A 24,843-nucleotide genomic window follows, 5' to 3' on the forward strand; every position below is an offset into this window, starting at 1 on the left:
ATAGTCATTCATCTTTACTTTTATAAAATGGATGTCAGTGTGTATTGTGAATGTAAACATAGGTCTGACAACAGCATGCAGGTTGTGTTTTGTTTTTTATAAACAAGCAGCCTATATTTAGGTGTAATAGTGTGTGTAACATTCTGAGCATTTAAAGCTAGCAGACCACCTTTAATTATTAGATTTTTTATTTGCAAGCAAACAAATTTGAGTAGTGGCTAAATCACCTGCTCAGCCCTTATACTCAGACCTTATACTGCTACTGAACAACACGTATCCCAGTCAAGAAGGTAAAACAGGCAGTGTTGAGATATACCTCCTTCGTCTTTTGTGGTAACATGGGCCAAGGGCAGGTAATACTCTTAAGAGTTGTGTGAATATGATGACAGTAGCAACACAGACAGCACTAGTACAATAGTCCAAAATAAAGGAATGCCAATTCAAGGTTCTATAAAAAAAAAGATATATTTTAAGTAACTCACCAACACGTAATATAACTCTACTATGAAAACACTAACAAAAAAGACCCCTGTGGAAAATGATACAAGCACTTGGGTTTTACCAGGGATGAAAGGCACTAAATCAAAAACAATGTCACCAAAAAGAAAATGTCTGTTGAAAAAGGTCAACATGGGTGGCTTAGCTCAATTGTCCCAAAGGTAGATCAAGGTGATGCAGCGTGACAACAATACATTTCTCAGTACTTGTAGGTTCATCTGCATCAAACAGGCAAAGAGATGCTGTCTTTGTGGGTCGGACCAGATTCGGGTGCAGTGAGTCATGCTGATCCAGGGGTCAAGCTGTTGTTGAGATAGTTCAAAATTGTAGCTTAGTGTGCTTTGAAGACAGCATTCAAGCAATGCAGTTCAAAGGACTCACCAAGGAGTTTCGAAGGTCCAGTCGTTTTAAGAAGTTGGTACCCCTGGGCCGGGTGGACGAGTGACAGGATGCTTCCAGTGGTCAAGTTGTGGAATCGGAAAGGTTTGAATCTGTGATTTTGATGATCAGATGCGATTTCCAAAGCAGCAGTGTTTCAACGTTGTCTGAAGCGGAGAGAAGGTTTTTCGAGTCAAACCGGTGACATGCTCTGCTTGCTAAAATGCAGCATTGAGCCAGTTCAACGAATGCAGCAACAGTGGTTCAAAGAAGTGCCAAAAGCAACACTGTGGGTCTTGGTGGTTTGAAAATATGCTAACATGGTTGACACTGCTCGATGACAGTTTGACTCTGTAGAATGCAGGTATACAGATGCCATGTTGCTTCTGTTGCTGTGAATCGCAAACCAGGGGCTCAGGGACAAAATTGTTCCTTGATCTGTTCACTACCAACTGGGGTGTGATAGCTTACACCTGCAGGAGTCCTTCACCTATAGTGAGGAGGATGGGTCCCAGTGCAGCTTGCAGAGCGGCCGGTCTTGTTCGAACAGCAGTTTACCACCATTTTGCACTCGGAATGGGTTGGGAAAGGAGCTTGGCTCTGCCTTTGAACACCTGCCATCACCTCACAACTGCAGGACTGTTCAAGGACTTCGTGCTGAAAATGGTCCAAATAAGTTCTCCGTAGAGTCATTGAAGGTCTAAAATGAATCCATCAAGTAGTGGGAGACCCTTTCCTTATAAAGGCAAAAGGCTACTGAGGATTGGGGGAAAGTAAGGCGGTCCAATCCCTGTTAAGGTAACAAGTGACTTTTACCTTCGGCATTATACCAAACGTTCTTTACTCTGTGTAGTAGACAGGAAGAAACAAGAGGCCCACAGAAAACAATGATGGAGGAACCCTTCCTCCATTCCATTTTGTTCTGTCTGACAGTCTAATCTACCCCCCATTATAAGCCTGCTGCTTCAAAGCTCCTTTGGTATGCAACACCCTCGTGTGAGGCTGGCCCTTTTGTGTAGAGTGTGCCCCTTTGAAGCTTGCTTCCCAGAAAACCCCTGCTGGGATCTTCCTAGACTGGAGAGAAGTGTTACCCAAATTCAAAAAGCATTAAAAAGAGAAAGCTTTCACTGACTATCATTCTGTTGGCTTCAATAGAGGCAGGCAGTCTTGCGAGAATACAGACAGTCTGTCCATGGCTAGTCTCGGCCCAGAGTGGTAAAATGAGTAAGCTACAAATCAGAGAAGGCTTTAATAATTATGTCAACTATCAGCCACCATACCAAAACCCAGTCAGTACTTATATAACAGGTTACCCTGCCACCGGGGGATAGTTTCCCGTCATTATTATGCTTTGGGATCAGAGGTTCAGATTCAAATGCAACCTTTATCTCCATTAACTTTGCTGTCACAGCAGTTGTCAAACAGGACACTTGAAACCTTTGATCCTGCTCAGTGCCACTGACGAGCAGGGGCTATATAGATCATGTCAACTGATGCAGCAGGCAGAGATGGAGACTTTTCTTTTGGCATGTAACTTTCTGAAAGAGGAGGTCTGATTAGCAGACCACCTATTATGAGATGAGCTATCCATGCATTGTTTTATTTTTTACAAGAAAATACAAAAAAGCTATGGTTTCTACACCCTTGCTAGCTGGCAATTCCTAACAATGTGTTTCACGCTCAGTTAAAAAGCATCTTTTCTAATATAATGTCCTGCCTTCAAACAATTGTAAGAGTGTTTTCTTCCCCATTAGTTTTTAGTATCTTCTGTCACAAACTGTTGCAACACACAGTTAAAACCACTAAATGTAGCTCCCTGCCTCCAAACAATTGTATGATTTGTTTGCTGCTGGTATTTTATCCCATCACTAAAAGCTAGTGCACTCAGCTACAGTTACTGAATGTAATATACTGCTTCCAAACAAAACAAGTAGTATTTTTTCATCACATATCTTTGCAACAGTTAATTTGTTTCATCTATTACAAGTTGTAGGTACATTCAGGTGCAGCTAATGAACATATTCTCCTGTCGCTGAACAATTATACTTTCTCCTCACAAGTCATATTTTACCTTTTCTCAAAATGGTAAGACACTGGAATACAATCATGCAATCTCCAGTATGCCCCCAAACATTTTTGCAATATTCTCCACACTCCACAGTAACTGACAAGATACGTCACATCTATTTATGTCATTGAAGGTGGTCCATGGGATACTCTCACCCACTACTCACAAACATATTGACTGTCCTGATTAAATGTTCTTTCTTTCACTCAAATAAATTATATTTTAGTTTTCTACAGTACTTTTCATAGATGTTTATATTTCCCAAAATACAATGCACCCATTGATTTTTGTTTTATGTCCATCACTGATAATCCTAAAGAAAAACTAATGGCACCTTTCCTCGCTCTCCAAAGTGTAAGACTAGATGAAAATCGTACCACCCATGCACACATTTTGAAATAGCTAGCCACATGGTGTCTTATGATGATGTGGCTGTCTGTGTTAAAGTTAATTAACACCTTCACAGGGTTTGAAGTCACAACATTGGTAATGAAGTAGAATGAAAGTCAGCCCCCAAAAAGGAAGCATCAATGGGAACAGGAATTGAATCTCAGATAATCGGTTGCCTTTTTGAATTGGCCTTTTGTATTTTATAACAGTAAAAACATATATAAACAATATGGGACCTGAATTTATGAACACTTGGGGCAGATTTTATGAGTCGGGTTGATTTGGGGCATGGGTGCTCCACCGATATCATGTGTTGCTTGATGTGCTGCCAATGAGCAAGGTTTTTGGCTGAGTAATGTTCATGGTGACGTACTATGATGGAACCACGAATATTAGTATAGATTGGCTACCATCAATCAACTGGTTAGTTATGTTCTCAACTCTCTCTACACACCCCCTGCAAGGTGTCAGGTTGTTTGTGATGTGCCAGCGTGTGTAATGCCTCAGAGTGAGATTTCCTTCTAACATACAATTGCCTGGTAATACATATCTCCTTAGACAACGCCCTAAATACTTTTGGACTTAGTTAGCGCATTCACAATCCCACGCACATGAAAGAGCACTCCCGGGACTGGCTAGCTGACCTCAATTGCTATGTCTCAGTCAAAACAATGATCCCCTGCCCATGGTCAGACCCTCACGCCATCACTTTCACAATCCCACCTGGCCTACAAATCAAACCACCCACTAAGCAGTTACCACCATCCCTGTCCCGTAGCTCCAGCAAACTAACTAAAGACATTGTTGTACCTTTCTTTGATGCCCTTAAACCAGAACTCCTGGACACATGTAACCCTGAGCTCCTAGTGGACCACTATGCCAAAACTCTGACCAGCGCAATCAACACCATTGCAACTCTCCTACCGAGGAAAGCTGAACCAGTGGCTCATATCAATAATTGGTAAACCCAGGACCTTACAACGCTCAGATCTGAAGAAAGAGTTGCTGAATAAGTATCCCTTTGGCTGCCCTTAAAATGAAGTTCTCAAACATCTCAAAACAATATCAAAACGCCATCATCCAAGCCAAAGCTACCTCCATCAACTCAAGAATAACCAATGCCAACCCAGACACTAGAGAACTGGTCGCCATCCTAAGGCACTGGAAGCCCCAATTCCCCCAGTTTCCACCTTGACCAAAGACCAAGACTGGTGAATTAGCATACAGAATGCTATGATGCTGAAAATAGACATGCTTACAAAATAAATACTCGCCAAACAAGTTAGCCTTAATCACTCAGGCCAGAATATGAAAGCCACCCACACTGCTACACCCAAAAGCCCTTGAACCCCACTGTTCAGATTGAGCACAATCACCATTCAAGACACCCTGCACATCTTAAAAAGCCTAAAGCCATCAAAATGCAAAGGGGATGTCTGCCCGGCCCCCGTTAACAAAGATTGTGCTGAGGCACTGCCACCGTTTATCATGGCTGTCATCTTTCTCAACCTCAAAGTAGCCTGGGTTCTATCCCTCCTATAAAAATGTCATTCGACCAGCCCCTTCCCAATAACTACCACCCCATCACAACAGTCCCCTTACTTCTAAAAATTCTCGATAGAGGAGCCTATATCCAGATCCAGTGTCTCCTAGGACTGCGTCAATCTGGCTTGTGACCAGATGGACAAAATCATGGATGATGCCAAACCTGCCCTACTGCTCCTCCAAGACCTAGCCGTGGCTTTCAACTTAGTTGACAACAATATACTTTGCCATCACCTCACCTCTGCAGCCTCATTCTCCATGGATGTGACATCTCGGATCGCCTCCTTCCTAGAAGGCAGAGTAATGAAATTATTCTCTGATAATGCCTGCGCTATTCCATCACATATCAACTGTGGTGTACCCAAAGGGTCCAGTGTCCCACAGACTCTGTATAATGTATTCACAAAGCCTCTCCTCAACCTCCTGGATTCCTCTGGCATAGAGAAAACTAAGTACGCTGATGATGTGCAAATTATCCTCCACATCTCTGGCTCTTACATTGATGACTCTGCTAAATTGAGTTCCACTTACGCCACCATCCAAGCATGGATGGCGACCTATGACCTCTGCCTCAATGATGAGAAAACTGAACTTCTCATCATTGGACGCGTTTCCGTGCTAAACAAATTGGATTCTAAATACTCAGCCCTCAACATCGATGGCACATTGGTTCCAGTCTCACCAGCTGTAAAGACCCTTTGAGTCCTGGACACAACACTCTCCCTAACCCATCAAGTAATTGGCATATCCTCCTCAGAAGCCTGCTCAACCAAACTCCTTAATGCCGCCTGATCCTTCCTCTCTAAAGATAGCTGTCTGGCGATCGACCGTGCAGTGGTGGGTGCTAGGCTGGACTATTGCAATGTTCTTTTTGCCTGTACTGCAGCCCATAACATTACACACGCCAGACTATCCAAAAGAACGCCTTACGAGCTGCCTTAAACATTGACAGATCAGAACACATATCGGCTGCCCGCAGTGCAGTACACAGGATCAACATCCAAGAAAGAATCACATTCAAGACACTCTCGATCGCGCACAAATGTATCTCTAAGTATTACCCACCATACCTGGTTCAAAGAATTGCCAAGACACACTCCACCAGGCCCACCAGAACCCTATATATACATAGACTGGTTCAACCTAAGTTCAAACGTGCCAAAGCAGGTGGAACTAGCTTTCCGGTCATTGCGGCCAAGCAATGGAACTCCCTCCCGCATGTTCTAAGGGCAGAGGAATCCTACTGGTCCTTCCGCAAAGCCCTCCGAACCTGGCTGTTCAACTAACCCCTCCTCATTGTACCGCCTCAAAACTGAACCCTCTACTGAAATATCGCGCCTGATGTGATGTGATGTGTTATGATGCGATGTGCAGTACTTGCTAATGTAACCACCATATGCAGTATATGCCAATATAACCACTTTGTACTTTATTATGCTTGCACCCTGCCTCCGGCATACTTATATCTGGTTCTCTTCAGTACCCTGATGCCTAAGGGTTTGTGTTGCGCTATACAAATGAAATAAATAAATACTTGGGACGCTGGCTGACACAGTATGGGATTATGCGTGACCCTCGAGCAAAGCATCCAGTAAGTGGGGTGTGGTGCACTTTCTGTGATCTCTCCACTATGCAAGTTAAGTTTGAATTTGAATGGCTATTTACACATAACAGTTTGTCAGGGCATGTATTAATTGTGCTGGACGGAACCTACATCCAGCTCCATAACAAAATCCACGACGTGGTTTCCTCTAAGCCTAAGACCACTTTACAGAACTTCTCTTGCACAGCGGGTAAGGGCAGATGTACATAAAAGCAAAGCATTGTTGTATGCTAGAGTATAGAAATGCACACTTTTTTGGGCTCATCTATATCACTCAAGTGCAACCCAATGCTGTGAATGATGCCGCCCCCTCCTGAAATCAGGCATGAGCTGCGATATATGATACTCATTATTAATTAGGTGTACATGATATAGTGTTAAGGTGACTGCTTTTTATTGTTCATTATGCCGTTCTTTTGAAGAACTAAATGGGCCTCATTATGACCCTACCGGTATCCTGGCGGCAAAACGGCCAGCATACTAGCAAATGCTATAATCGTTTCTGGTACTTGGTCCGGTGGCATTGCCGCTGAATTATGAGTGTCGGAGTGACAGTGTAACTCCCCAATCAGGACTGAATGGGGGGATTTTCAGTTATTACCGGCACCGGCAATACTGGTGCCGGTAATGACAGCATTTTTTGCCGGTAAAGCACCCGACTTACCTCCAGTTTTTAGTTGGAGGTAACAAAGGAGCGCAAAGGAGACTCACTGGCAAACGTGTAGTCAGCGGAACTGGCAAAATGCCGGTATACGTTTATACCGGCACTGTAATACAGGGCAGAGAGACTTATAATGGGGGAGAAATGTGCCGCATTACAAGTACGGTGGTGTGGGTAAACATGTGGCTAAATCAGCAGTCATTCCATTGCATCGACATTTGAAAATCAGCAAAATTGGTGGAATTACTGCTGGTGTCATATGTCCTCTGAATATGGGGTTTAGGATTGACCTACCACGGGAATAAGTGGCAGTAACTCTAATTGAGTTGGCAGTAATTCAGTGGATTTACTGCTGATATACCACTATACCACTAAACACTTAATGAGGGACACTTTTCTGATCAGCTATGTCACACGCCCATACAATGTAGGACTTGTGTCAGGTTGCATTACGGTATAGACTAGCATTTCTACGTTAGTTTTGCCCCATTGTGCCATAGATGTGCACTGGCTATGTGGCTACTGTAGACTCATGTCTGCTGAAGGTGAGTACTGAGCTGTAATAATGTGCATCCATACATTAGCTCTATGGGCTTTAAAGGTACAAGTATTCATTTGCCCTCACGTCAAACCCACTATTATAGGCAATCCCCTAATCCTGCAAAACAATTATTTTATAGCGCGTTTGTGCAAGTTTAGGATTCGAACCTGCGTTGCTATGCATTGTCTTGCTTCCAAGACAAACACATTGCCCCTGATCTATCCTCACAGCCCATTAACACAACTGTAGTATTGAGACTTTTTCTGTATGGTAGAATCCGGGTTGGGGACGTGGCATGAATTACTCATTTGTGAATATGAATGTCCCTCATCTATGTGCAACAATCCGTCCAACCCCAGATTTATTTTCAAGATGGAAGACTGATGGCAGAAGTAATGATCTTAACATCTTGCCAGGTGCAGGTTGCCTATGCTGCTACTCCACCTTGGATATGGATATTCCAGCATACAGTGGCAGTGTAGCATGGTTAGTAATGTTTATCAATGTCCATTGGCGTGACCTGTTTTTCATCTGCTCCAGGTCTGCCCTCCACACCCTGGTTGAGCAAAATGTAAAGAAATAAACCCTTTGGTTTTTGTCTTCTGTACAGATACTAACTGAACAGTAATGCATTAATAAATAAATAGGTAAATACATAGACAGACATGTTAAGAAATGAGTCCGCAATCGCACATTGGGGTTGTGCTTGAGAAGTTTGTCATATGTCAGGGAGAGCTCTATGCTGTCCTGAGGTGGATGTTGAAGATTTGCTGACTAAAGCAGGAGGGGCTAGGACGGAGGTGAGTAGGTAGGCAAAAGTGGACAGCCAAGTCGATGAACTAACCACAAGAATTGTGATTAATGTGCTAGTTGTGATCCCCCATGAAGCATGCATGAACAAGGGGCCACATTGTGGTCCTCTGATTTAGAGGTAGGGGTGCCTTTTTGTGCGCCACACCAATGTTTATTGATACTGTTCAAATATGGCCATCTGTTTGAACAATATGGGGACCTACTAGCTTTGGGGATATTTGTAGTTGCTAGCAATCACAATGCTTTCAAACTGGCTCGCAATGGGTAGTCATGCAAATGGACACATATAACGTTATTCCTTGCAACCCAAGGGATACATGTTGCTTTCGGGTACAGCCATGGCAAAGGATTGCAAGAAAGGATGGGATAATGGCGGTGCCCTTGTCCCGAAGAAAGGATGAAGCTGCTATGGGCAAGGCTTGGATAGGAGTCGAGATGCTTGTCATAAGAGAGGCAACAGCCAGGAGTGGTACGGAGTGGTATGGAGGAGAGGATGGTCCTGGTTGGATGAATCCTGAAAGTGCAGAGAGGTTGGAAGTTGCAGAATCACTAGCATTGCCATTCAATGGTTCTAATGTGTTTAAGGAATGGCTACATGTCATGACTGTGGGCCCTGCATGCTGGGGCTGTTTCTTGATGATGCACTGAAATCATTGTAGAGAATGGCCCCTGGTGCAGATGGAACGAGCAGCCTGACCTGAGTGTAGTAGTCGTAAATGGGAGAAGAGGCAGTAAAGAGACAAGCCAGACCCTGTAATGGAGTGCAGGGTCTTATCCGGGATGGTGACGGGGACCTTTTCCTTCACTCAGACTCCTCCTGTTATTAATCTTTGGTTCGTCAGTTTCATAGTACGCACATCACATCCCAAGGATTGTCTATCAACATAGATGATCTGTGTGTGTTGCATGGTCTGCTGCTTGCTTGAGAACCTACTATGCTCAATGTAAAGATCTGTGCCATTGGATCAGATTGGGTATTGGAAAATGTTGTGTTCGGAATTGAGTCAGCAGTAAAGGACTATCACTCTTAACTTAACTCTCCACAATCCTTTTTAATGTCTATGGGAATCCTACTAGCATTTCAGTGCAAGTACAGAGCTTTAGGGGTTCCTAATCCACAGACACCACCCAGAGTTTACCCAGGCTAGACAGACACATACCGAGGTTGCACAGAAGAGTCAGTGTTATTGTTCAGCTGTGAGTGGAATGGTGCACACTGGTTGAGGCTACACTCTGACAAAACAAAGGTGTTGGTAGCTAGGCACAATACTCGTTTTTAGAGTGATATTTCCTGACTGCTTAGGATGGGCACCATGTATTCTCCAAGATTGTCAGTTAAGGACATGTTGGTCATAATTGATGAAGACTAATCCCTAATAACTCGGACCAACACAGTGATCTGCAATTGCTTTTTGCCATCTTTCACTATTAAACAAGATCTTAGCCTTTCTTAGCCTTGATTATCGGACAACCATGGTGACAGATCTAGGATACATCTAGGTTAAAAAATGGCAACTCCATATATTCCGGCTGCCCCTCTTAACTGATTAGAGGCTTGTGATGGTGCACAATGAGCACAGCTCATGATGGGTATCAGAACATGTGGCCCTGTCTCATACTCCTGCCTGACAACTTCATTGGCTTCTAATGCCTGTTCAAAACTAGAGCCAGTTCAAAACTTTATTTTATGCACCTTGGTCCTTCCAGGTCCTAAAGCCTGTGTTCCTGGAGGTGAGACGTCATCCTTATTGTCCTTCTTGTGCAATCTTTTCGCCTTGTTACAATGTACATTATGGGATGCCTTGCTAACTGCCTTTGCAAGCTTTGTATTTGTAGACTTTGCTTTCCTTACTAGCTCTCATTGAAGCTTTGTGGATAGGTTGCTTTGACTTTGTACTGCATATTCACACTAGTGTTGGTCCTTCATGTATTTTGTTTTCAGTTCATCATTACATTTCCTACTTTTGGGCTGCTCTCATTCTTTTTCCGGGCTTTTTCTTTCTGTTCTGATCATTTTTGTCATCAGATCATTTTATTTGCCATCTCATTAATTATTGTAAAGCACGTCGGTGTGAAACGCTAGACAAGCAAAATAAATAAACAAAGAACCTGTTGAGAAATAGTGTTATAGTTGCATTAAAACAATGCAATCAAAAAGGCTCACAGATGTATTTGCGTTTGCCCCAGGATTGCAGGAGAGTATGCACTGTGCCCTGTGTGTCAGTGGGATACCTAGGACAAAGCAGGGCTGCATTCGTGTCTCTCTTCACAGAAAGCTTAAAGCTTAAACAATGCATGTGATTTGTAAAGTACATGCTAAACATCCCCATGCGTTCTGAGACATTAGGTGCTAGATTTCTAATCAGAAATTGAAATGCATCTGTGAGAATCTCTACTTCAGCACTGCCACACGACATATGATGCGGAAACTCCGTCCATCTGATTGTCCTATACCTCCCACTGGCAGCATGACATCTGAACGAGCATGTGCAGTAAAACTACTGCCAAATAACATGTTTCTACTGTTCAGTGCTTATATATTCCGTAAGCATTATCTGTCAAATCAGAATGCACCATTTGCTGTGAAACCAGACCTATTGTCTCTGCAAGTGGTCAAGGGAAAATGTATTTATTTCATTTTTGTACCCCTTCCTTCGACAGTATCAGCTAAAAGGTGTACATATTGTTGTATTTCAGCCATCTGTGGACGAATTTCAGTTTCACAGTGACACTGAGAGTAACACTGGGAGGTAGAGTACAGCATGTTACAGGAGAGGTAGAGATTGCCGCAGTCTCAGCCTGTCCTGTCCCCTCCCAGGCCCTCTGCACCGTGAAGACCTGCTCTCCAACCTTGATTCCAATACCCCCTGTGTCCTCATCTTATTTGATCTCTCTTCTGCCTATGACATACATGGTCAACCATGCCATCCTGCTCAACCGTCTCCGTAACAACCTGTGTATCACCAATCAGGTCCTGGCTTGGCGGACCTCTTTCCTCTCCGATCGACCCTCCCCCGTACAACTTGGGTTCTTCCTCTCCTGTATCTCTATCTCTACCTGTGGTGTTCCCCAGGGGTCTACCCTCTCTCACTGGCTGTTCAACCAATACATGCCACTTATTGCCCAATGCATTGCCGCTCTATGCCCCAACTTTCAGTGCTACACGGATTACACTAAGTTAATTTTCAGGCTTCCAACAGCCACCTCTTCTCCTTCTCTCATCTCTGACTGCCTTTCTGCTATCCAGGAGTGGTGTACCACCAATGACCTCTGCCTTAATGCCAGTAAGACTGAGATTCTCCTCATCGGCATGCCCGCTCCCTCCTTTGCTGTCACTCTCTGGCCGGCCTCTCTTGTCCCTTTTCCTGCTCCACACTCTCCTTCTCTCCTTACATCTCTGACGTCTCTAAGACGTCACACTACCAGCTGCACCTCCTAAGAAGTATTCTCCATTTCCTCTCGTTCACCCAGAAGCTGACTGTCTCCAGAGCTCTGGTTCTCTCTAGGCTGGACTACTGCAACTGCCTGTTTCTAAATCTGCCTGCCTCTACTCTCCGCCCTCTACAACTCGTCCAAATCAGGACTGCTAGACTTGTCCATGGCCTCAAGCCCAGGGATTGTATCTCTCCAGGACTGAATTCTCTGCACTGGCTTCCAGTGGCTGTGAGGATTAAGTTCAAAACCCTCTGCGTTGTCCACAAGGCCTTCTGGGGCCTGGGCCCTCAAAACCTTTAACTCTATATTCCTAAATATCTTTCTTCCCGAGCTCTTCGCTCATCCGCCTCCAACTCCAGCAGGGTCAGTTACTTCTCCAAGTAATGAGTTGGTAGTAGATATTTTTCTTCGGCTGGTGCTTCCCTCGGGAACAGCCTCCCTGCTTCCTGGATAGCCTTTCTGCTATCCAGGGGTGGTGTTCCACCAATGGCCTCTGCCTTAATGCCAGTAAGACTGAGATTCTCCTCATCAGCACGCCCGCTCCCTCCTTTGCTGTCACTCTCTGGCCCGCCTCTCTTGTCCCTCTTCCTGCTCCCACTGTGAGGCTAAAAATTTGGGGTCATCTTCGACTCCACACTCTCCTTCTCTCCTTACATCTCTGACGTCTCTAAGACGTCACACTACCAGCTGAACCTCCTAAGAGGTATTCTTCCTTTCCTCTCCTTCCCCCAGAAGCTCACTGTCTCCAGAGCTCTGGTTCTCTCTAGCCTGCAAAGGCCTGTTTCTAAATCTGCCTGCCTCTACTCTCCGCCCTCTGCAACTCATCCAAATCAGGACTGCAAGACTTGTCCATGGCCTCAAGCCCAGGGATTGGATCTCTCCAGGACTGAATTCTTTGCACTGGCTTCCAGTGGCTGTGAGGATTACGTTCAAAACCCTCTGTGTTGTCCACAAGGCCTTCTGGGGCCTGGGCCCTCAAAACCTTTAACTCTATATTCCTAAATATCTTCCTTCCTGAGCTCTTCGCTCATCCGCCTCCAACTCCAGCAGGGTCAGTTACTTCTCCAAGCAACGAGTTGGTAGTAGATATCTTTCTTTGGCTGGTGCTTCCCTCTGGAACAGCCTCCCTGCCTCCCTGAAAATTGAGGAGAACCATCTCCGGTTCCAGAAGCACCTCAAGACCTTCCTCTTTGCTTCTGCTTTCTCTCCTCCTCTCCCCTGCTGAACTCCTGGCTGAAACTGAAACTGCACTGGTCACTTGACTACCCTCTGCCTCGGGCCCAGGTCCCCTCCCCACCAGTTGAACACCTACACTGCTCCCCAGACAACCCTCGCGCTCTGGGGCTGTTTCTGTATCCTTACTGCCCCCGACATCTGCTGTCTGCACTTACCTTTGCCCCTGCCACCAGCTGGCTGCACATCTTATTTATTGTTCTTAGTAATTTAATTTATTTACTGTTTATGCTATGTACTGCACTTTCCCTCCCCTTCCCCCTTCCCCCTTGCACTTTTCCCCTTCCCCCATCCCCTGCACTTGCGTGATCTCAATGTCACCTGGCCTAATAAGATCGTTGTCTCTGTCTTCCCTCTGTTCCCCTGCCTTGCCTCGTCGCGCCTCGAAGCACTTGTGTATAGGTGCGTTATAAATGCCATATCATATCATATAGTAATGAACTTAGTAATGTATGGTATTTCATAAACACAATAAATAATGAATAATTGAATAACAAAAAGTTCTGCATCCAAACAAAAGACAGTCTTTCATATTGTCGACTGCACACTGTGACAGTTCAACTTTGGTGGGGACTTTAGAAACCTGATACCAAATCAATTGAACAGGTCGCCCTGTTGATGAGAGGGTCAGTAGAACCAGACCCTGATTTCATATGTGTTCAGAGTTCACCAAGCAGGCCCTAAACCTTTCTTCCGCCAAGATCATAGGGAACCACGGGTGCCTGAAACCATACATTATTTGCGTTAAAATATGTCTTGCTCACAGCACATTTGTGGTCAGGGCATGCGACTGGTGGGTAGCACAGGGGCAACGTGCTGGACTTGGAAGCAAGACTATGCAGAGCAACAGAGGTTTGAATCCCAGATCCACACTTAGAAACGGAACTCAGGTATTGAGCGTGCTATAAAAAATCAATTAAAATGAAAAAATACATTGAAAATACATGCAGGTGCTTCAACCCACGTTGAAGGAAATGGAGACACCTATTGGTGAAATGATAAACAGCATCTTGAAAGGTTTTGTCAAGCCTATTTTATAGGTAAATTGGGTTCAAATGAATGATGAGATGTGTTGATAAGATGGCTGACTTGGCTTATTAAAAAGAGGACATGTAAAAATGGTGCCTTCTAATGTAGTACTACTGCAACAACTAAATCCTACCTGAATAGTCTATCTTTTCCTCAACTACATGTCTTCAGTTGTCTTCCTCTCCCTCACCGAAAGACATTTCTAAAACAAATGTTTTACCAATATCTCAGCCACATCCTGTTTTTATTTCATAATTTTCTATGCAAATGTTCGTCCACTCCCCTAACAATTCGTGTCATTTTTCTGCCACTCCTTCCACTAAATACCTTTGATTTTCTAGCTTTGTCTTTACTAAATGAAATTTCAATGTTCTATTTTTCTCTCGTCTACTTGACCATACTCCTCCCTCTGCCTACAAGCCTCATCATGAACTCCAACAGTACATGCCCGACTTATAATACTGTAGCTCAAACTTGCCTGAACCACTTTGCCAGAATCTCAAAAGAAGTCTGGGAAGGTTTTCCTCAGCTGAATCCCCAAAATGCTCATGGTTCTGAATTAGGCATATTCAGTTCACCCAGATCTAGTGCTTGAGTTGTTATTGATGTTGTGTGACATATTTCAAAGTTAGCATTCACACCTTTCAGATGGGTGATTTCTGTCTAACTGATATGTGAAAGCCAAATGACTCTGGTTCTAGAGGTACAAGTGCTGATGGCAGTACTGAACCTTATGTTGAAAACACATATTACGGTCCAGTCATTAGGGGTGCAGTGTGATCACTAACCTCCCACTCTATTGTTTCTTTAATGGACATTTTAAGCACTACTTCCTTTCTTCTTGCTTTGCAACTGATGAACTATTTAACTTTGCTGTACTCTTCAGTTTCACCAAGCTGGGCACCATTACAGCAATGGCTTTTTACTCTCACATGATCTGCTATCAACTATAACACTGGGGAAAGTACAATTAAAGAAGAGAATAATTAATCATCCAGATGAGTAAGTGTTGCAAGGTTTTCTATGGTTGCCTAGCTTTGCACGATTGAAACATTGATCTTTGACCTGACAACAGCCTGCTTTTTGTAAGACTGAATCTCATGTAGGGCCGACTTAGTCTTTACTTCTTCTGAGATCAATAAATCAAGTAAATCAAGTGAGGTCATAAAATACCTGTTTTTACAGGAGCTATACACTGTAGAGCTAAGGAGTAACGTGCTATATGCAAATATAGTATCATTATTATTATTATTACTTCAGGAAACACATATTACGGTCCAGTCATTAGGGGTGCAGTGTGATCACTAACCTCCCACTCTATTGTTTCTTTAATGGACATTTTAAGCACTACTTCCTTTCTTCTTGCTTTGCAACTGATGAACTATTTAACTTTGCTGTACTCTTCAGTTTCACCAAGCTGGGCACCATTACAGCAATGGCTTTTTACTCTCACATGATCTGCTATCAACTATAACACTGGGGAAAGTACAATTAAAGAAGAGAATAATTAATCATCCAGATGAGTAAGTGTTGCAAGGTTTTCTATGGTTGCCTAGCTTTGCACGATTGAAACATTGATCTTTGACCTGACAACAGCCTGCTTTTTGTAAGACTGAATCTCATGTAGGGCCGACTTAGTCTTTACTTCTTCTGAGATCAATAAATCAAGTAAATCAAGTGAGGTCATAAAATACCTGTTTTTACAGGAGCTATACACTGTAGAGCTAAGGAGTAACGTGCTATATGCAAATATAGTATCATTATTATTATTATTACTTCAGGAAGATTGTGTACGGAATATGTAGGTCACAAATAGAGAAACACACTGTGCTTGGTGAGCCATGCCGTGGAAATGGCACCCTCTCTGCAACGCAGATTTTTACTGTGCTTTCATGAGCACACACACACCCCTCTTCCTTGTGCAAATGTTACCGATTACGTAAATGTTACTGTATAATTACCTTTTGCCCAGGGAGGCACATGCAGCTACACACACTCTGGCACATTCATGCCATCACCCCCAGTGACTGCAACTATAGCCAAGTGCATGATGTGGAGAACGCAGATGTGAGTAGAGAGAGTTGCCTGTGGATGGATGAATGAATACAAATGGGAGGATTGATGAATGAATGTGAGTGAGAGATGATGTGAGAATGAGGGTAGATAAATAGATAATGCTTGTTTTTAAGAGGACATCAGTGAAGGACATGCATAGTACTTACACATTGAGTGGCCGAAGGCAGACCTGGTTGACATTTTTATTACACCAGTAGTGTGTTTAACTCTAATTAAGTCATTCAATCTCAGAAGACTGCTTTGAGAAAGCACTGGCAGGTGATTTGAGTGCAAGTTTGATGGTACGGCTTGATTAAAATGAGCTCAAAGATTCCCATTAGGTGGTGTTTTTGCATGCGTAGGGCAGAAACAGGCAGGGAAATGAGCATAGGTATTAGCATGTCTATGGACAATCAATGGGTGGCCAAATAACTGAACAACTACAAGCTTTTTGTCCCTCCTCATATGCTATTCCTTCCTATCTGTACTGTAATGCAATCATTTTGGTTCATAATGGCCCAAACTAAAAAACACAGTAATTATGATTGACATGCAGGTGCTAGTGTTGCTTGATGGCACCACCCCTCCTTACATTGAACCAATCTTTTGTCACTGTTCTCTCTGCCTTCCCTGTCTGCTGTGGGCTGCTGTGCTTGAAAAAGTGAAAGTGTGAAAGTGTGCCGCTTTAGGAGCCTCAGAGCCACGCAGCATGAGGGCCCACCGTTTGAGAGGTAACACGATTCTTGCCTGCTTGGGATTGGATACTTCTCCTCCTCTTATGCCGGTGGCACACTGCAACAACGTTCTGCCCTCCCCCTGTTTGTGGTGTAGCAGTATGCCAGCACTGTTACTTTTTTGTCTGCCCCCACAATCAGCGCTTTCTCTTGGATGCCTACTGCCTGCCTGCTACAGAAGGGCAGCCATCCAGGAGCCTAAGGAGCTCTACCTTGAGTAGCTCCTCCTCAAGGCTCCTCAAGGCTTGAGGGAAGTGAGACAAAAGGTCATCAAAATGGAGAAGATACTTACATCATCCATGCAGGGCTGTCACAAGGGGGGTACCACTCAGAGGAGCAAACTACCCCAGGCCTCACAGGGCAGGGTAGCCTCACAGTTGGGAGCTCCTCATATGATGTGTTTTAGGTTAATATTTGCACATTACCTCTGGCACCTGCCACCAAGTCTCAGTGATATCAAATTGGCGTGTTGAACCTATTGTTTACATTACCAAGCTTAGCATGCAGGGACCTGGATTTAAATCCTAGCTTCAGAACCTAACCAGCACTGAGTTTTTCTGGACCAATATCTGCATCTCCCCATGTCTAAATGTGCAATTATGTTTAATGTGATGTTAAACTGTAGCCACCATCTGATATGCTGCCATGTGCCAATATCGTCCCATCACTTCTTGTATTCTCTAATTTGGCCGCCACAGCCGCAAGGCCAGATTTTTATGCGTGAGGTAGCACATCTTTCAGGGGGTTCTGCCACCATATATCTGAAATATCAGCTTTTAACCAGCAGGATATGGGAGACAGGCAGTGCCAGTTCACTTTTTACATTACATTGGATTTGTAATAACCTGCTCAGAGTACAAGGAATATGCACAAAGTTAAAGGAAAATGAAATGGGGCACTGAGCTTTGTAATCTATAGGACACTGTTTCTGAACCCCATTGGGGTCGACTCAGGCTTTCATCCTTTCAAAGGTGGATACAATGCATACTGTTTAGTTGGACATTGAAACCCCTGATTACTTAAGCGTCATGTTAGTTTAAATTGGCCAAAATAACATGATTCATAGATTTAAAAAATGCTTGTCAGAGGAAGAAATGCTGTCATTACATTGGGGAAGGGAGCCATATTTATGGCATGGCAGCCCCCTCTCCCCCGAGCCCTTGATTCTGCAAGCACACACTGAGGTGGCTCATCCATCCATGGGGTCCCTTAGAGCAACTGAGTATAGGTTTTGCACAGCATGCCATAAGAACTGAATCATGTCTTTGTCTACAAATTGTTTGCATACGCCTTGTACTGCTCATAGTGCAGGAAAATGCTGTCTGAGTCAGATACTGGGACACTTCTAAACTATGGCACATTTGATTTGCAGTCTTTATTGACTGGGGTAACCTCCCTGGAGCCTGAGTCTCCAAGAGAAAAAAAGCATGCGACAGATAGTCTGCCTCCACAGATGCAACAGGAAAGTAATAGCAATGGAAATTATGTTGCCCTAATACACAGCTAATATGATTTTGGTATGTGAAGGATTTTGTTGAGAATGTTTTCTCTGGAGTGTATGTGCATGTTGAACTGTTGTGGGAGGAGCTGTGCAAATTAGAATAAGCAGACGTAGGTTGCCATCTCGCCTGTGTACCTGCCAGTAAATGTTGGCAATTATTTATTTTTTTAAACTAAAAAACACTGATATATTACTTCTCTGTGTTGCCTATTACAGTTAATCATTGGTGCAGGGATGGCATCCACAGCCTAGAGCCATTAGCTCCTCGTAAATCTCAATCAGCACCTAGCTAAGATCATGGCTGACTACAAAAGGAGAGTCATAATAGGTAGGACAAGTGTGATCTATTTGTCTGCATACACGCAGATGTTGAACTGTGGGAGGGGCCGCCACCTAGCTTCCTGGCAAAGATGCTGTTACACTTTTTTTTATAAGACTTTAACAGATTGTGATAATACGTTGTGTCCTGATGAGGTATTACAACCAATTTCAGGTTAGATAAAAATGAACCTCTAAATGACAAGTTTGTGTATTCTCTAAATGTCCAGCACAACTTTTGTGGAAATTCCATCTTTATTTAGGGAATATATTAATAAAATGCAATAATCAAAGTTGAACTGAATATTGATACGTATGAGTTCTTCCATGTTGAAGAAGATAGCTCAGTAAGCTAAGCACTTGTTGCAGAGATATTGTTTGTGTATAGGGTTCATATTTGTGTATATACATATGGTTGATAGGAGCACTTACTGTGCTTCTAAACAAAATACATGCAATAAAAAGAATTAATTATGTAAGCTAAAATAGCGTCATTATGGTTCCGGTCTAGTTAGTGATGATGTGTGTCTTTCCTCACACCAATAGTATTTATTGCAAGAACAGTCTTGCAAAATAAATGATAGCTACTACATTTTCCAGAGTCACCCAACCACTGGTTTATGCAAAATGAGCAATGGGAAGTCAAGTTAGTGTTTCTGAAAGCCCCCTCATAACTGTCCCCTTTATCCATTTGATCAATGTCCTAACGTGATATACTTACTGTATGTCACATTTTAAATGTACACACTGTGAGGAATTGCCATCTGGCAAGGGTGCAAAACCCGGGCTGTTTTTGATTTTCATTATACATTCATTTATGTGGGTGATTCCAACTCCAAAAGGGTCATCTGCCAACCAGATTTATTTCCCTTTTCGTAAACTCCATTCAAAGGGCAGTGTACCTGTGCCCTGCTGATCTGCAGTCCCTGCTCCGCTCGGGCAAAGAACAGATTCAGCAACAGCCAAGTTTCTGCAATTTAGGGGCAGTATTGAAGGTCTGCCCCCCTGTAACAAATCTATGATGATCATGAGCACCCCATGCTGGTGGCAGGGTAAACTCTAAATAAAGCTATTCCTGTGTTTAGGCATGGTGCATGGTACTACCTGTGATCCTGGCCGCCACATCCCAATTGATATTGTACATGTGACCGCTCCTGCGAGTGGAAGTGGAAGATGATGTGTACTCTGGCCAGCTGGGTGGAGACTGCCAAATGACAAGACAGGAACCCAGAGGACCGGGTCTCTTCTTTAATCTCTTTGCGAGGGCAGGTAACACCCTCCACCAGAGCCAACTATCCTGGGCCCGGGCATCAAAGGAGCACACCTATTCAAAAGGAGTAGCCTCACACCAGAGTGCTGGATCTCTAAGGGCTTTTTTCTTAGTAGAAAGGGAAGGGAGCTGGATTAGAGTAGGTAGGATGCTCTGGTCAAAGGAAGGAGTCATCAATGATGTCATCAATCATATGTGTGATGTCATCTTTGATGTCATGGGTGTTATTCTTAGCAGTGCATGGTGATGGCGCTAGTTACGGTTGCTTAGCTTACCATGAATGGCGAATTTCATGGGTTTTTTGGTTTTACTTGTAACCATAACGTCCCTTAAACAAAGTTTTTTCACTGAATTTGCTAGGTTTTTAGTAGCGAAACTTAACCATAATGTCCCTTTAACAAAGTTTTTTCATTGAATTTCATAGGTTTTCATTAGTGCAACTTAACCATAACGTCCCCTTAACAAAGTGTTTTCATTGAATGTCATAGGTTTTTATTAGTGCAACTTAATAACGTCCCATTAACAAAGTTTTTTCATTGAATTTCATAGGTTGTTATTAGTGCAACTTAACCATAACGTCTACGAACATCTCAATGCGGACCTTCCGCACAGTGCCACATGACCATATGCTGGCGCGCGGCATGATGAAATGTCTGAGAACCCGTCCACACTTCACGATAAGATCCGTGCTTCGCAGACAGTTCCGAACTACATTTTCTACTGATCTAGGAACTTTCAACTTCAAAATTTCCCTTGCACAGCTCCAACACCTATTCCTACTCATCCATTAACAATCTAGTACACAGTACATACATTTAGCAAAACTGCTATTTATCTTAAAATGGAATCAGCTAATGCCATCCCTCCTCCCCAAGAAACATCACCACTGCTGTAATCAAGGAGCATGAGAAACTGCCCCTTACCGTAGAAATAAAAAATGCACAACATTTTCCCCTGTCCACCTGCCCCTCCATATTAGTGTTTGGTGCCTCTTCCCTCCTTACACTCCCCACCTTTCGTTCTATGCTACCCTGGCCAAAAAACAAAATGCATCCAAAAACAATAAAAGAAATGGTCCTTTAGGAATCACCTTTCACAGTTACAAAATAGACCTAAAAAAAAACTTTCCGACTCCATCTACTTTATATTTATTTTCCAACATTTCCATTTGCATTTTTTATTGTGCTAATGGCGATATTGTGGCGTTTATCCCCCGTTCCAGGGATGGAACAGTGGATACCAGCCTGGTAGCCCAAGTTATCAGCCCAAGCGAAGCGAGGGTGGATAACGAGGTCTCCGGACCATTAGCTCCCATTCCAGCCCCTGTAATGGGGGATGAAGCCCATTAGCACCCTAGGTTCCCAAAGTGGGAACCCAGGGTGCTAATAAAAGGATTTTTCTTCCTACATAGGGATGCCTGTGGTGTCCCGGTGTAGGAAGGAAAATCCTTTTCCAAGATGGCCACCATGGAACAGGAACGCGGGGTTCTACACGGGCCCCTCTTAGCTTTCCATAGCAGCCCGCAGAAGGCGAAAAGAGAACCCTAGGACCATATTACCACAAGCACATTTTTCTTCCCTTTCAAACCTATCCCAATTTCGAATAACTTTACCACAAAGCCAGTCCCAGATGGACATGGCCACTTTCACCCCATCTGTTGTCCCTCGTGGTCATAGCCAGTAGCCTGATTGTCCGGATCATGATCTTATTCCATGACCCGGACAATCTGGCCACTGCCCATGGGCACAGGCTACACCTCACTCAACAAAGGTAAATCACTATATTTTGTACCTACATCATGACATTTGTCAAAAAATAAAATCCATTCAGACATTACGAAAACATTTATATCTAGATCAATAATCGTTTTGCAAACCTTTGTGTAGATTTGTCAAATAGCACCACATGTATAAGCCTTTACAATATTTTGGGACCCCCCCTCTAATTTTGCCCCCTCTTGACAAAATCCCACCAAACTACGCAAAAACATGTATATCTAGATCTATAATCTTTTTGCCAAATTAAGTGTAGATTCGTCAAATTGAAACTCATTTATAAGCCTTTACATTATTTTGGGACCCCCCTCTAATTTTGCCTCCTCTTGACAGAATCCCACTAAACTTTGCAAACACATTCGGAATCAGTTCAGGAATATACTTGCACAATTTCATGCAGTTTCATTGAGTGGTGCCAAAGGTATATGCCATCCAAATACTGCCCCCAAACTTCTCAGGACTGTTCGCGGACATATATATATTCAGTAAAAAAACTTTGTTAAAGGGACGTTATGCTTAAGTTGCGCTAGTAAAAACCTATGCAATTCAGTAAAAAAATGTTGTTAAAGGGACGTTATGGATCCAAGTAAAACCGAAAACCCCCTGAAATTCTCCAGTTATGGTAAGCTAAGCAACCATAACTCGCACCACCACCGTGCATTGCTAAGACTAACACCCAGGACATCAAAGATGACATCACAAATGTCATTGATGACATCACTGATGACATCACATGTGCATTTACTTTTCATGAAAACTTTGTACAAGGGATTCTTATTATAATGTTGACAAGAAAAGTGTCAAGGATCATTGTAATAGATGTCTTGAGCTATGTAGTGCATTAGGCAATGCATTGATATAAATAGCATTGTATTATGAAGTTCTTTACTTCATACTTTACTTAAATTCTAAGCTGCTCATGTATAAATATAAGCATTGTGTGCCGCATACATGATGGAGGTGCAATTTTCATAATCTTCCCATGTTCAATAGTGAAATGATAAATGCTTTCTTATTAGAGTTTTGTGTACTGTACAACATGTAATAAGTAGCTAATAAAACCACTTACTATATAATTTCATTATTACATACACAACACAAAGGCCCTCATTCCGAGGTTGGTGCAAGTCATGGTGCTATTATTATTGACCCCGGTATCCATTTGCGGGTCCCTTCGTTAACGCCTGCTAAAACCAGGCGTTAAGGGAAGGACCCGCAAAGGAACCTCGGAATAGGGCACAAAATGATTGCCGGCACCGGTGTCATTACCGGTGCCCGGTATCCCTTTGCGCCCGGGTCGTAATGACCCCAAAAGACACAACAACACATACAAATATGTGTATAAATAGAGAAAGTGAAGTATGCAAAAAAGCAGCATTAGAAGCAGAAAGTGTTGACAGCCTAACTGATTATCTGTATGCACAAAAAGGATTGCTCTGCTTCAAACCTACTACTTCCTTATGTACAAATATGACATGATGTGACTGCACCCTAAAGAAAGTAATGCAAATACAAATATGAGCACATCCAGAGAAAGTACAGTAAATAAAAAAAAAACAGCAGAACAATAGGAAAGTGTTGATAACCTTACTGATTGTCTTCATACACAGAAAGCATTGCTATCTTTTAAGTGTGTAATTTTCCTATGTATATGTTTCATATGTTGTGAGTGGACCCTAAGCAAATTATTGTAAGAACATATTTGAATTATATAAGTCTACAAATATAGTACTTTTACTGTCTAAGATATATCACTAAAGGAAAAAACAGTGAGTTTGACATGTGATGTCATCAATGACATTTGTGATGTCATCTTTGATGTCCTGGGTGTTGGTCTTAGCAATGCACAGTGGTGACACGAGTTATGGTTGCTTAGCTTAACATAACTGGCGAATTTCAGGGGTTTTTCAGTTTTACTTGGAACCATAACGTCCCTTTAACAACATTTTTTTACTGAATTGCATAGGTTTTGGTAGCGCAACTTAACCATAATGTCCCTTTAACAAAGTTTTTTACTGAATTTCATAGGTTTTTAGTAACGCAACTTAACCATAACGTCCCTTTATAAAAGTTTTTTTTTTTACTGAATATACATTTTCACAGTGTGAATTTGATAGATGTTTACTAGGATTCCCTTACTTTATATACATGTAACATAGAACATACTGAACCTCCTGCTAGTGATTTTGATGTCCGCTAACTGTGCGTATGCCCGCGAACGGAGGCAGACAACATCAATACTACCCAAACACTCAGGGGGTATCTTAAATTCTTCTATCATGCCATGTAAACACTGCACAAGTTCAAAAAGCAGCACATAAACACATAATATGTAATAATAAATAAAAAGTGGAACCTGTATATCTAACAAATCAACCATCCATTTAAATACCATATGTACTCAAATGGAATATACCAAAACAAAAAAGATATGCTTCCAACATAATTACCTCACAGTTACTGCACAGCTAGGAGCAACAGCAGACCTACACAACAGTAAAAACACAATTTACCAGAAACTAGTAAGTAAACTTAATTGTTCTTATTGTATTAGGTACACTAAAATTAATATATTTTTGTTTTTTGCACAGAAATGTCCAGTACTTTGGAATGGCTTGAGGAAAATTTCCCACGTGAGGAAATGTCTGAAGACAGTAATACTAATGTTAGCCACTTCACTTTATAAGCAAATTAATAATCATTACTTTATGTGCATTTAACATTTATATATATTTTTAACAGACCATACAAACATTGAAAATAATACACCAAAAGACACATTGGAAAATTATCTGCAGCGCATGGAGCAAAAAATGGACATGCTCATGGAAAATTTCAATCTTTTGAAACATTTTGTGGAGGACCACATAAAAGAAAAAATTAAATACAATTGTCCCACATGTACTTGTTCCCCCTCTCCATGTCCCAGTCAACTATCCCCAAACCCTCACCTCCAAGAAAAATGTTATGATGAGACTTCCATCCCTTCTTCTCCT

Source organism: Ambystoma mexicanum, chromosome 6p, assembly GCF_040938575.1.
Source record: "Ambystoma mexicanum isolate Mex_15411 chromosome 6p, UKY_AmexF1_1, whole genome shotgun sequence".
NCBI classification, from domain to species: domain Eukaryota; kingdom Metazoa; phylum Chordata; class Amphibia; order Caudata; family Ambystomatidae; genus Ambystoma; species Ambystoma mexicanum.